The sequence below is a fragment of the Lichenostomus cassidix genome, chromosome 12 (assembly GCF_008360975.1).
Source record: "Lichenostomus cassidix isolate B80296 chromosome 12, HeHo_3.0, whole genome shotgun sequence".
In the NCBI taxonomy this organism is placed as follows: Eukaryota; Metazoa; Chordata; class Aves; order Passeriformes; family Meliphagidae; genus Lichenostomus; species Lichenostomus cassidix.
The window spans coordinates 17,630,092-17,642,582 of NC_139493.1; the positions used below are offsets into that span (position 1 = coordinate 17,630,092).

The window sequence follows — 12,491 nt, forward strand, 5'->3', positions numbered from 1 at the left end:
AAGAATCATCAAAATATTGAAAATATTGCACTACTGAGCTAGAACTAATTAATTTGCCTAACTATCCTGAACAGACATTGCAGACACACCACTGAATGCAGTCACAGAGACAGCAGAAAATACAAAATGCTGGCAGGCTCCTAAAATGGCACTGAGTCCATTAAATGGCTCCACAGACAGAATCATTGTTAATATTTTAATATTTGTATGTTTGAACTGACATTAAGGCCTGACACACCAATGAGGGTATCCAATTATCAGAATATGATGGCAGAACTTCCACTGGGGAAGGGTTTGTCCCATAATTCCAATGTAAAGCTTAAATTAATCTCTGCTGGTTTTAAATCTCTTTCCAAACAGACATATTGGTGTGTTTGGTTTGTCACTGTGGGTATTTTTAGCATTCCTGTGAGTGTCTAGCATCACTTTGAGTGTTACTCACTTCTGCACGTCAGCAAGTTCACACTCCACAGCTCAGTGGGTTTTGGGGGAAAAGAGATTGGCACAGATGTGAGGACTCCCTTTTCAAAGCTCTGTTGAAGATTTCTGATGTGAGTGATTACTTTAAGTTGGGAGCTCATTAGGAGATGAGTGGGGGATGACATTACCTCAGCTCTTTGTAGAGAAGGATCCCAGTTTTGTTTGGCTGAATAACACAGAACTCACTGAGTCCATTTCTTGTTCTGGTTCCAGTTCTCTGGCACTTTCTAGGATATCTCCCCCAAACTGATAACAGAAATGTTCCTTCTCACTTCTCTTATTCACACAGCTCCCCCAAATAGTGTAGTGAATTTAGTCCTTAGAAAATTCCCTTTTCCTCAGAAAATCAGGCCCTGTGCACAGATATGTATTTGGGGATACTCCTGGTTTGAAACAGAAAGTCTTATATTTAGACCCAAAGTTTATAAACCTTTGTATCACCTGCCTTAGTGCATCCTTAAAAAAACAATTTAAATGCATTTGGTGCTTTGAGAGAAGAACCTGATTTCTTGTTTTTGTGGTGATATCCAACTCCCTGAGGTGTGAAATGTGGAGGCAGATTTGTCAGTCATGCCTTGAGCAAACACCACCCTCATCTCCAAGGTGCACCATAAACTGAGGCCTTGGGTGCAGGGAAATGTTCCAGGAGTGAGGGGAGGTTTGCTTTCATCTCCCAGGGAAGAACAAGCTCCTTGAAAAAGGGAATCAGATGTTGCTTCTTGCACCCTTTAAACCTGTTCAGGAGCAGGGGAAGGATGGGTCTTGTGCTTCTGCAGTCATCCTTCAAGGATTTTAATGCTTTATTTCCCCTCTGGGGTGGCAGAAGAGCAAAACCCATTCACACCAAGAAAGCAAACCCCATTCACACCAAGAAATATATATCTAAATATCTCTATATATGTATATACACAAAGTTTCTGCTCAGCAAATCCCACTGCCTGAACACAGCATGCTATCAGTTGCACAACCAGGAGGAAATGCTGATGAGATTCAATTAAATGGTACAAAAGGACTCACTCAATTGACTTGGTGCATCCCTAAGCCCGTTTCCCACAGATGAGATCCAGTAACCCCCACGAGGGCAATGAGCAATGAATTGAGTACAAAGCTCTGTGGGTTTCTCCAGTTTTCTGGGTCTGAAAGAGTTGGTTCTGAAAAGTTTTGGACAAATAACCCTAAAGAAGGGTCTGCACAAGCTCAAATCCTGGCACAAGAGCCCTGCAATCAGGAAATTATATATTTCAAATGTACTTTGTGTGGAGAAAGGTCTGAGGTTTCACTGATCCCTTTGTGCTGTTCACTGATAACCTAAGAAGGAATTTAAAGGTTAAAAAAAAACCCTATGAGGAACTCTTCTCCTCTTCCCATGACTTTGAGGAGTGAGCTCTCCCTGTGCTGCATCCATGAAGATTTTCTCCCCAAAATATGTGTGGCACAGGGGCAGTGGAACGTGTGACGGCAGCCACCTCTGTGTGACATCTTCCTAGACAGCAAGGCCCTCTGGCTCCCAAAAAGTGCCCAACACTGTTCTGGCAGGAGGGAAATGCAAACAAACACGGCTTGTCCCCAATTAACCTGACACGGTTTGCAGGATGGAAATCACCTTAACTGCATGTGACAAATATTCTCCTCGGCTGCATCAATAAACTGTGGAATCAGTCTGAATGCAAGGGGCTGCTTTCAAGCAGAGTGTATTGGAGGAGGAAGTTTTAAAAACTTTTTTGGCCAACAGGAAATGCTGGCCCTGGCAGCCCTTTCCCAGCTATTGTCCCTGCTGGAGCTGGCTTTTGCCACTTCCTCTGCCATCCAAGGCCTCTCCAGTCCCTTTTCTCCCTTGGCTGGGTGCTGTGATGAGAGGTTCAAGTCTTTTGTCCCTGCTATACTTAGTCCCTCTCCTTGTATGCAAGTTTTAGTTCCCTTCCAGATGTTCTCAAAGTCCAATAACTGCTCTTTAGAGCCAAGACAGATGTAGGCTATTTTTTAAAATACAATTCCAGCCAACTTTCTTTTCTTTGAAATGTAAAAATATAACAAAACATTGTGAATGCCTTTTAATGCTATAGAAATGCAGAAATAAGTGCTGTAATAATCATTAGATTATTTCTCATCCTCTGTCAAGGCAAAATCATAGCTCCAATAGAGCCACCGTGGCTGGGCTCCAGCACAATCATCTCCAGGGAGCTGCTCCAAAGACCATTGTCAAAGTCAACAAGAAACTTTTCCTCACAGAGTTTGGGGTACTTTGATCAGGCCTCAAACTGCCGAAGTTTGCAGGAGCTGCCCTTGGTCCTCCCTAAGCCAGTGCAGCACAGAGGGTGCTGCTGCTGGAGCTATTCAAGACAGAGATCTCCACAGCACTGCCTGGGGAAGTTTGAGAGAGCATTTCTAGGAAATAGCTCAGTCTTTTCCTTAATTTTCCTTGTTAGCTCCTCTGGTTGTGTCCTTCACTGCATCCCAACCTTAAACGAGCCAGTTCTTGCTGTATCCCACCCTGAACAGGTGAGGTGAGGCAAATAAATCTTCATTTAAGGTGTGAGGGGCACCAATTCAATTGTAGCAGCTTGACTATTTCCACATCAAACCCAACTGTCCCAAAGCAACAGGAAGTTTTCATTGCTGCCTGACCCTGTGAAAAGAGAGCTGTGGATAGCTTTGAGTAGTGACACACATTCCTGCTGGCTTTAATCAACAGATAATTAAGAGCAAATTATAATCATAATGGCACATTTCATCCCAAAGGCTCCAAGAGCTCTTGATAAAAACTTGGCCAAATGCTGTGCTTAATTATAAGTTCTGTAACCTCTGCAATGCAGTCACGTCTGTGGGGGCACATTGGGCCTGAAGGAGCAAACATTGGGCCTGAAGGAGCAAACATTGGGCCTGAAGGAGCATTGGGCCCGAAGTAACAAACATTGGGACTGAAGGAACAAATATTAGGCCTGAAGGAACAAACATTGGGCCTGAAGGAATATTGGGCCTGAAAGAACAAACATTGGGCCTGAAGGAATATTGGGCCTGAAGGAACATTGGGCCTGAAGGAGCAAACATGGGGCCTGAAGGAACAAAGATTGGGCCTGAAGGAACATTGGGCCTGAAGGAACAAATATTGGGCCTGAAGGAACAAATATTGGGCCTGAAGGAATAAACATTGGGCCTGAAGGAATATTGGGCCTGAAGGAACAAACATTGGGCCTGAAGGAATATTGGGCCTGAAGGAACAAACATTGGGCCTGAAAGAGCAAATGCTGCAGCTGAAGGAACATTAGGCCTGAAGGAACATTGGGCCTGAAGGAACTTTGCACCTGAAGGAACTTTGCACCTGAAGGAACATTGGACCTGAAAGAACAAATATTGGACCTGAAGGAACATTGGATCTGCTCTCCTGAACACACCTCTCTGTGCAATGAGGTCATGGAATAAAGAATCTCTAAATACTCAACAGTCACCCAGGAATATTTGGCAGTTATTCCTCAGATGGACACTGGGTGAGGGGAATGGTCTCTGATGTAGTACAGAGAGGATATTACAGGGCCTTGCATGGAAAATGCTGAGCAGAACCTTGGGATTCCCTGGATCCCTTTCCATTCTCCCTACTTTCCATTCTCCCTACTTTCCATTCTCCCTACAAGCACCTTTCTGCTCAGCCAGCAATGTCACACCTGGGGGGTGACATCCCTTACCCAAATCCTGGCTGGCCATGACCTCCCTGAGCTTCTGAGATCTGAGGGTTTGCAACCAACAATGACCAAAAGCCTTGACTATTTAGGAAAATTATCACCAGAAAAATTGTTACTGCTTGAATCTGGTCCATTGCTCAGTGCATGATCTTTATCTGCTTGGAGTAAATCCCTACCTGATATCAAAAGCACAAAAAGCAAAACCAAGAAGAAACCAACACTGACCACAAGAAAATGTTTTCCTTTTGGCAGAAAAAGCAACTGCCTTTTGGAAAAAGATGACACTCTAGAATTGTTGAAGCAGTTGACAAATGGAATGATCAAAGCAGCAGTCTGTTTTATCTGGAACAGCATTACAAATACAGCACTGGAGCTGGGGGGTTAGCAGCATTAAAACTGCTGCAGACAGAGACAGCAACAGGTCTGACACCTGCCAGAACAAGTGCTGAGGTGCTTTGTGCTCATCAGTGCCACTGCTGCCTTCCCTCAGGCCTACAGGTAGCAGCTTCCAGTGTACACTCATTTTCCAGCTGAAAAAACATGTAGGGTTTCAGCTCTCCAACCCCCAATATTGCTCTTTGATTGCTGAGACAGTGCCTGGGCAGCATTTCTTGTCAAGTCTCTCCAGGTGACCCTGAATTCCTGCCAGTGACAGCTCAGCCCTATACACAGCCCTGTCCCACATGGAATATTGGGGATTTTCCCAGAGCTGCAGTGGGCTGCTCCAGATTCACACCCTTCCCTCTCTCACTATCACCTGCAGTCAAGCCTGTGGCACCCACAATGTCCCCAAGGGGAGCCAGCAGCCAGCCCCAGCCCGGGGAGCCTGGCACCCAGGCACCCTGCACCCAGCAGATTCCCCGAGATCTGTGCTTCTGAGTCACCAGCTTGCCAGCACTGCAGGAGAAGCCTGGCACATTTATAAATAATCTGGGGGAAACTCGGGGGAAACCGGAGTTTTCCTCCCTCGCAAGAGCTGCTTTCAACAGGAGCTCGTTTCCTTGGGTATTTTTAAGGAGCTTTGCAGCACACAAAGGCATTGGGATCAGGGTGCTCAGGGGACAGGCAGGTACCACCTGTAGGCACCGAGAGCAGCACAAGTCTGTGCTGAAATCCATGCCTTGATCTCATGGCTTTTAGTTTAAAGTCAGCTTGGACACATCTCTGAGCCTTCTAAACCTGACCAGTTGCAGCCCCCACATGTCTGAGTGAGGATGGGAGAGCTGCAGGTCTTTCTCAAGGCCCTGAACTGCAGCATGACACCCAATTTCCAGCAGATCTTTCCCCTGGACCATGGCCCAGCCCTCCTTGCAGATGAGGCTTAAAGATGGATTATGGCACTCCAAACACAGCACAGATTCCTTCCTTTCCAAGCATCCCCTGGCACAACTTGAGGCTGTGTTCTCTTGTCCTACCCCTGGGAAGAGAGGCTGACTCCCAGCTCCCTACACTCAGGGAGTTGTAGAGAGAGGAAAATCTCCCCTGACCCTCCTTTCCTCCAGGTTAAACCACCCCAGCTCCCTCAGCTGCTTCTCCTAAGACTTTGTCTCTAATATCAGAACAACAGGATTATTTTACGTTTTCAAACCTCTCATGGACCAGACCAAACTGAATTCAGGTGATGTTGGAATCTGCTGTCTCAGTACAGATGCACTGCTGAAATGCAGATCACAACACTGGCCAGGAGGTCACAGGCAGCAATTTGGACTGTGTTAGGGTTTTGGTCTGCACCTTGGTGGCTCTTAGTGTAATTTATTCCCTTAATTCCCTCACAGAACTGATTCCCTTCATGTCAAGTTATTCTGCAAAACTAGAGCTTTCCAGTATAGACACATCTAGAATAAAGTATCTATTGCATAAAAAACGTGACAAGTGGTTCTAGCCATGGCCGCCAGTGCCTGGGTCAGGTGGTTTTGACCTTTTTCAGTAGTTTTGACCTTTCCACAGCAAATTGTGACAGAGGCAAAAGACAGCCAACCCCACTGCACTGACACCAGAGAGGTGCACTGGCACATCCAAGCCCAGAGAAAGGCACCTCCTGCTCCAGAGCCAGCCTCGAGTGAACTGAAGAGTCAAATTGTTCTGAGAGAGCTAAACTACCGAATATATCCTGTATTTTAAAGCAGCCCAGTCAATCAGAACCAAAGCTCAACCAAAATGCAAGGACAATGGGACAGTGATGAAGACAAGGGCTAATCAGGTGCTAATCAGTAGCAAAATCTATAACCCTGAAGTAATGAGAGAGCTGCCAGAGCAGTAGCTCCTCATTGCTGCTGTATAAATCAGCTCAAATATCATTAGCTATTACTTTTTCAAGCCACATGGGCAAAGAAAATTCCTGATTATTATGGTGGATTACAGGGCAATCCAATTATTATTCTCAGCATAAATACTCCTTGTAATTAATGGGTGACAGTGCTAAACTCTGCTGACACGTTTTCTCCATTAAAACTTGCAAGCAAGTCAATGAAGATTTGGAGCAATCTGGCAACTTCTGCACAATTAGCTGGCTTGGGGAATGGTAATTAGCCCATTTTATGGGATGTAGCCTCTCGTAATAAACAGCAGTGTTTATATTCCTATGCATGATTATCATGTGTTAAACATTAGTTCACACATCATCCTTAAATTCACTTAGAGCAATTCACTAGCCATTAAGAAAATAAATATTTGGGGTGAGTTCATGATCCATTGATGGGGTAAAAGTCAAAAACTCCTCCAGGCCTGCTTGGGATGGAAAGGAGGAGGCTGGGCCTTCCTGACTTGACACGTGTTTGACAGTGTAGTTCAGTGTGTGGTTTTGTTATGAATTTGGTGTATTTTCAGACAAGATTGTGAATGTTACTTCACCTTCTAAGCTGTGTTTTCACACAGTGAGATCCAGGACAAGCCAAGATTGATTCTATCACTCTGATGGCTGCTTTAACCCTGCTGCAAGAGAAACCCTCAGCCAGCACTGTCCAGCAGGTGTTCTCTGGGCTCAGTCCCCTGGGCAGCTGTCCCTGCCTGTGACATTGCTGCTCAGCTCCCAAAGTCACCTGGGCAGCCAAAGGAGCCCATGTTCCTCTCGCTGCTGTTCCCCTTCCCTGGGGATCTGGGCTGGGGCTGTCCTTGGGGAACACAGTGCCTCAGGTGACCCCCCTGCTCTTGGCCAGGGCTGTCCTACACTGAGGGAGCACCAAACTGAGTGGGACCCCAGCAATGGGGCCATTCTGACCACAGCTCCCTCCACTTAAGCCATTTGTGAGGAGCTTTGGGAGCACATCTGCCTTTCCCCGTGTTCAAACCACAGTTCAAAGTACTCTTGTTTGAAATGACTTCCAGCTTGGTCACAGTCATGACCCAGACCTGGTCAGAGAGCTCTCAGCCTCCAGCAGCTCTCCGGACATGCCAGTCTCAACTTCTCTGGTCAATTTGGTTCACTGGGGCTGAGGGAGAACCAGCTGAGGGGATCTGATCCCTGGATCGGCTCTGCCCGGCACGATCCTCGAGCCTGCCCGGAGGAGGATGAGGGGCAAGGGGTGAGCTGGTCACAGGTGCCACCTGACGCTGTGACACGGGGGCTCAGCCTGCCACCAGCCCCGAGGGGACGTGTCTGTCCCGAGGGGAGCCTGCCAGCCCCGAGCGGGATCCATCAGCCCCGAGGGGAACCTGCCACCCCCGAGGGGACCCGCCGGTCCCGAGGGGATCCATCAGCCCCGAGGGGCACCCGCCACCCCCGAGGGGAGCCGGCGGTCCCGAGGGGCGGTCCGGGGGCGGGCGGGGGCGGTGCGGGCCCGGCCCCCAGCCCGCTCGGGCGCTGCCGTGCGGGGAGGGCGCGGCGGAGCGGCGGGCGCCGAGCTTTAAATGAACATTAATATCGCTCGGGGAGGGCAGCGCCGGTGGCTCGGGACGGGCGGCGGCGGCAGCGGCACCTCCAGCTCCTCTTCCTCCTCCTCGTCCTCCTCGTCGGCCGCGGTGGCAGGTAGGCAGTGCGCCTCGGAGCGCGGAGTGCAGCCTGTTCCGCACCCCGCGCTGCTGCCGTGCCCGCGGGGACACCGCTCCGGGATGTGGGGATGCCGCGGGGTGCGGGGATGCCTGGGGTGCTGCCGGGGCGCAGAGGGGGACACGGCCGTCCCGGGGGCTGGAGGCTGAGCCGGCGTCTCCTCGGAGGGCGGCGGAGCGGAGCGCGGAACGGAGCGCGGAGCGGCGGAGGCGCTGGCCGGGAGCTGCCGCCTGTTGCCGGCCGTGGGAGCTCGGGGCCGGCACCGAGCCGCTGTTCAGAGCTCGGGCAGCCCTGGCGGGGCTCCGGCGGTCCCTGTGCGCTCCGTGCGGGCGGCAGAGCGAGCGCTGCGGGCTCCGCGGCTCTGCGCGCTCCGCGGGCGCTCCCGGCAGCGCGGGGCTCTCGGCGCCGTGCAAACCTGGACCGGCCTCGCCCCAATAATAAAAGTTATTTGCAGAAGGCGAAGTGGTTTATTTTCTTTCGTTTGCTGCTAAAACGCGTCCTGATGCGCGGCTCGCCCGTGGCGGAGCGCGGCTGCGGAAACGCCAAGTGTCAGCCCAGTGCTCTGTTTCTGGCTTGTTGGTAATGGATTTAAAGCTTGCGTTATAATTTCGGTTCATCGGAGAGCTTTGCTCGGTTGCTTTAGAACTCGTTTAAACTGTATTTTCAGCGGAGACGAGTGAACTTTAAAGAAAATCAGGTCAGGCATAGATTCCGGGCATCAAACCCTTTCAGGTCCCAGAAATAGCCACAGAAGTAGCGTGACCAATTCTTTTTTCATGCACAAAGCTTTTTCTTTTTTATTTTGGTTGGAATTTCTGACAGATACCGGAGCTCATCAACTGGATATTTTCAGCTTCCTTTAATGAAATAAGCACGCTTTCTAAGCTTGCATTTTTATGCAATTATATTAGTCTCCCTTGACTATAAGATGTTTGAGTTTCTGTAGTTCTTAAAATAATAAAGTCTGTTTAGCAGAAGGTTTTTCTTTGTGCATTTTTAGGGTTGAGATCTATGGGAAAGTGAGAAAGAAGATGACTGAGAGGGAATATGCATATTAGCTGTTATGGGGTAAGGAATGTGCTTTGACATTAATAGAAAAGGTTTGGGGGGGATCTTTTATTTCTAATATTCTGTGCTTGAAACAAGGATGCTCTTAAGTTATTGCATCTCTTATAAAGTCTTGGAACCAGAATTGACAAATATTTATGTTGCAGTAAGTGGGTCAGGCGATAACATCTTTCACTGGATCTCTTACTTCTGTATTGGACAGCTTTGGTTGCTAAGTAGCTCTGAATTCCTAATCCCAAAGTCAATGATGTCATAATGACATCATCACATCCTTTCACCTGATTGATTCTCAGAAGAGAACAGTAATGAGATTTGATATACATGTCCCATCTCCTTAATATTCTTCCTCTGCTTCAGGGGATTTCCTGACCTGCCTGGCAAATTCCAATGAATCACACTGAGCTCGAGTAAAAAGACGTTTCTTTCGGAGACGAGGTGGAACATTAAAGGGACAGTGGCTGCTCCTGGTCTTTTCAAAAGCTGAGGAACTTGGCAGCTTACGTTTGAAATGTGGAGCTCTGGATACGGAGGGCAGTGATTTAAAATTTGGAGCGATTAAATTGATGTGCAGGTGTGAAAGGGGCTCGGGTTTCAAAGAGGATCAAGTCACTTAATGTGTGTGAATCTGAACGCTGAAGGTGCTGCAGGGGGCACAGAGCGAACAGGAGCTGTTTCAGCTGCCAAAAGAAATTTCTGTTCTAATGGTAAATGGATGAAACCTGTCAGAAATTGCCATGTTAAGAATGGTATTGAATGGTACTGAAGACAGCTCAGAATATATTTATCTTTCTAATGAGGCAACATAATTGATAAGTTTTAAGGGTTTTAATAGCAACACTGCCATCGTAGAGAACTCCTTGGGAGAGAGTTTTAAATCTTTGGAGTGTACGGAATGTGTACAGAATTGATGGTTTGATTTCTTTTGTGGCTAAAGGCAGAAAATGATGTCATTTGGTGATGATCAGCATGGACTGCTGGTTTTTACAGATGGTTTTTATCGTGTATGTCCATATGAACATGGTCTGCATGAATTTTAGGTGGTTGCTCTCCTCAGAAATAGCTTTGTGATCATGAATTTCTTCCCAGACAGCGAGTTTGAAATATTCCAGACAGGGCAGCATGTATTTTAGGTATGCAAACCTTCCCGCTTCACATGTGGAAAAGGGAGAAACGAAGCCGTTTCCACTTGTTTTGTTGAATGTGTGGTTTTGTTCGGCAAAGTTAAAAGCTGAGCCTGTCTCAGAACCCTCAGAGGCTGCACAGCCCAGTCTCACTCATTTGGTGAACACCGTGGGCTGCTAAAACATATTTCAGAAGTAAACAATGATTTGTTGGCGTGGATGAGTTGGTGGTAATGTATTTACTGAGGGAGCTGATTGCTCTTGTGGTGCTCCTATTGCTGCTGAGGAGCTGCAGTGTGGATGGCACTGTTCAGTCTAACAGAGTAGTAATTGAACACGAGGAGTGGGAACAAGTGGGAAGGTGCTGGGGGAGGATGTTTTTGGCTGTGTGTTTGAAATCTATTCACCCTGTAAGTGCAATCCAAGCTCCAGATGCGAAAGGGAGATTTCTAAATAATCTGTAAGAGTTCTGCACTCTCTGTACTATATGCAGTGACAAATTTCCACAAGCTTTAGATTCTTTCTGGGATGACTCAACTACGAACAAGTGATTTGGAAAAGAAATATTATCTCTGAAGAGAATCCTTGGTGACAATTTCTTTTCAAGTTATCTTAGGATTTTCTCCTTGCCATGATTTCTTCTAACTCATGCCTGCCTTGAACGTCGGAGACGAGAAATGAATTTGGACTTGGGGATATATCTGTGCCTTTCAAGCGCACGTTAGATGGTCAGCTGTGACATTTGCATGGTTGTGCTTTTAATGTGGTGACACATTTGGTTACATAAAGCTCAGGGAGCACCTCAGAGCCTGCCCAGCGCTGGCAGGGCAAGGTTGGTGCTGCAGCCCTGACCCCTGTGAGCAGCTGTGGCCGAGCAGAGAGGGACAGGGCTGTGCTCACGTCGTGACAGAGCTCACACACGCACCGGGCAGCTTGTGCAGCCAAGGCTCTCACTGTGCCAAATCCAGTCTTTAGGGGTTTGTTCTCTGCCATAAGACCATGTTCAGATCATAGGTGAATTGTCTGGGATCTGGTTAAACAAACCACAATCAGCCTGCTTCAGGACTCGACTGAGATGTCTTGTCCCCCTGCTCGCAGTGCTGTGCCTGTCAGGGTGAGGAGAGACAGCATTTCAACCCTTGGAAGCTCCAGGGTTTCAACCCTCCTGCTCCCATCCTAAGCTCTGGGTGAGCATAGAATGAGACATCAACTGGATTATTGGATTGACTTCTTTTCTTTATAAACGTAGCTCTTTAAGGGGAAAAGAATATCTATAAAGTCTTCACAGGCCACTTGTGGGAGCCTTTATAAGGGCAAGACTGGTGGTTGGATATTTGAAATGTGTTTTGCTCAGTCAGGTGGAAAGGTCGTGTGATAAGTAAATTCATCTACATTTGGATCTTCTTTACTGATGGAAAGAAAAAACCTGCCAGAACACAGACAGGATTTTTCTCTCATAAACTAGGAAGTAAAATAATGAAAGTCTTTTTTTACATTATTTACTCTGCCTTCCTTTCTCTTGTGAAGGAATTTGAAGGAGCAAAGTTGCATCGTGTAACATGAACAGCAAATTGTTCCTCTCTGAGAAACCCTCTTGTTTTTTGGCTCTTTTCATTTTTTATTTTTACACCAATGCAACTTGCAGTCATTTTAATTGCCCAAGAGCTGCAGAAGTGAGGACAGAAGGTGCTGCCCAGCAGAGCTGCTGTGCTGTGCACACCCAGGGCTGAAGGCTGCCCGAGCTGGAACAACATCAGCCTTGGCTTTTCCCCAGGGAAAAGAACGTGAGCCATCACATTGCCATCCTGATAATCCCATGGGGCTGCTGTGACCGGGCTGCAGCAGCAGGAAATGCCCCTCTTTGCCCAGCAGCTCTGCTCTGTGCCCAGTGAATGCCAGCGGGGGCACAGCAGAGCCCTGTGGGTGCAGGAACCCTCGAGGTGGAACAGATAGCAATCCTCTGCCTCCGGCTGGGATCCAGGCAGCTTGGTGTCTCACAGGTCCTGGTGTGACTGATCTGCAGTGATCCCAGTGATCTGCAGTGATCCCAGTGATCTGCACAAATCCCATTGATCTTCACGAATCCCAATGATCTGCAGTGATCCCAGTGATCTGCAGCAATCCCATTGATCTGCACAAATCCCAGTGATCTGCAGCGAT

The 12,491-nt window shown here is 47.8% G+C and overlaps 1 protein-coding gene across 1 annotated transcript in view; it reads left to right on the top strand.

Annotated features, from left to right (window-relative positions):
- Positions 1 to 7,956: 7,956 nt before the first annotated feature.
- Positions 7,957 to 12,491, top strand: part of SLC6A1 (solute carrier family 6 member 1) — a 60,992-nt gene continuing 56,457 nt past the window's right edge. Inside the window, exon 1 of the mRNA XM_085073059.1 lies at positions 7,957 to 8,121. The gene's annotated coding sequence lies outside the window, so the exon portion shown is untranslated. The remainder of the gene's footprint in view (positions 8,122 to 12,491) is intronic.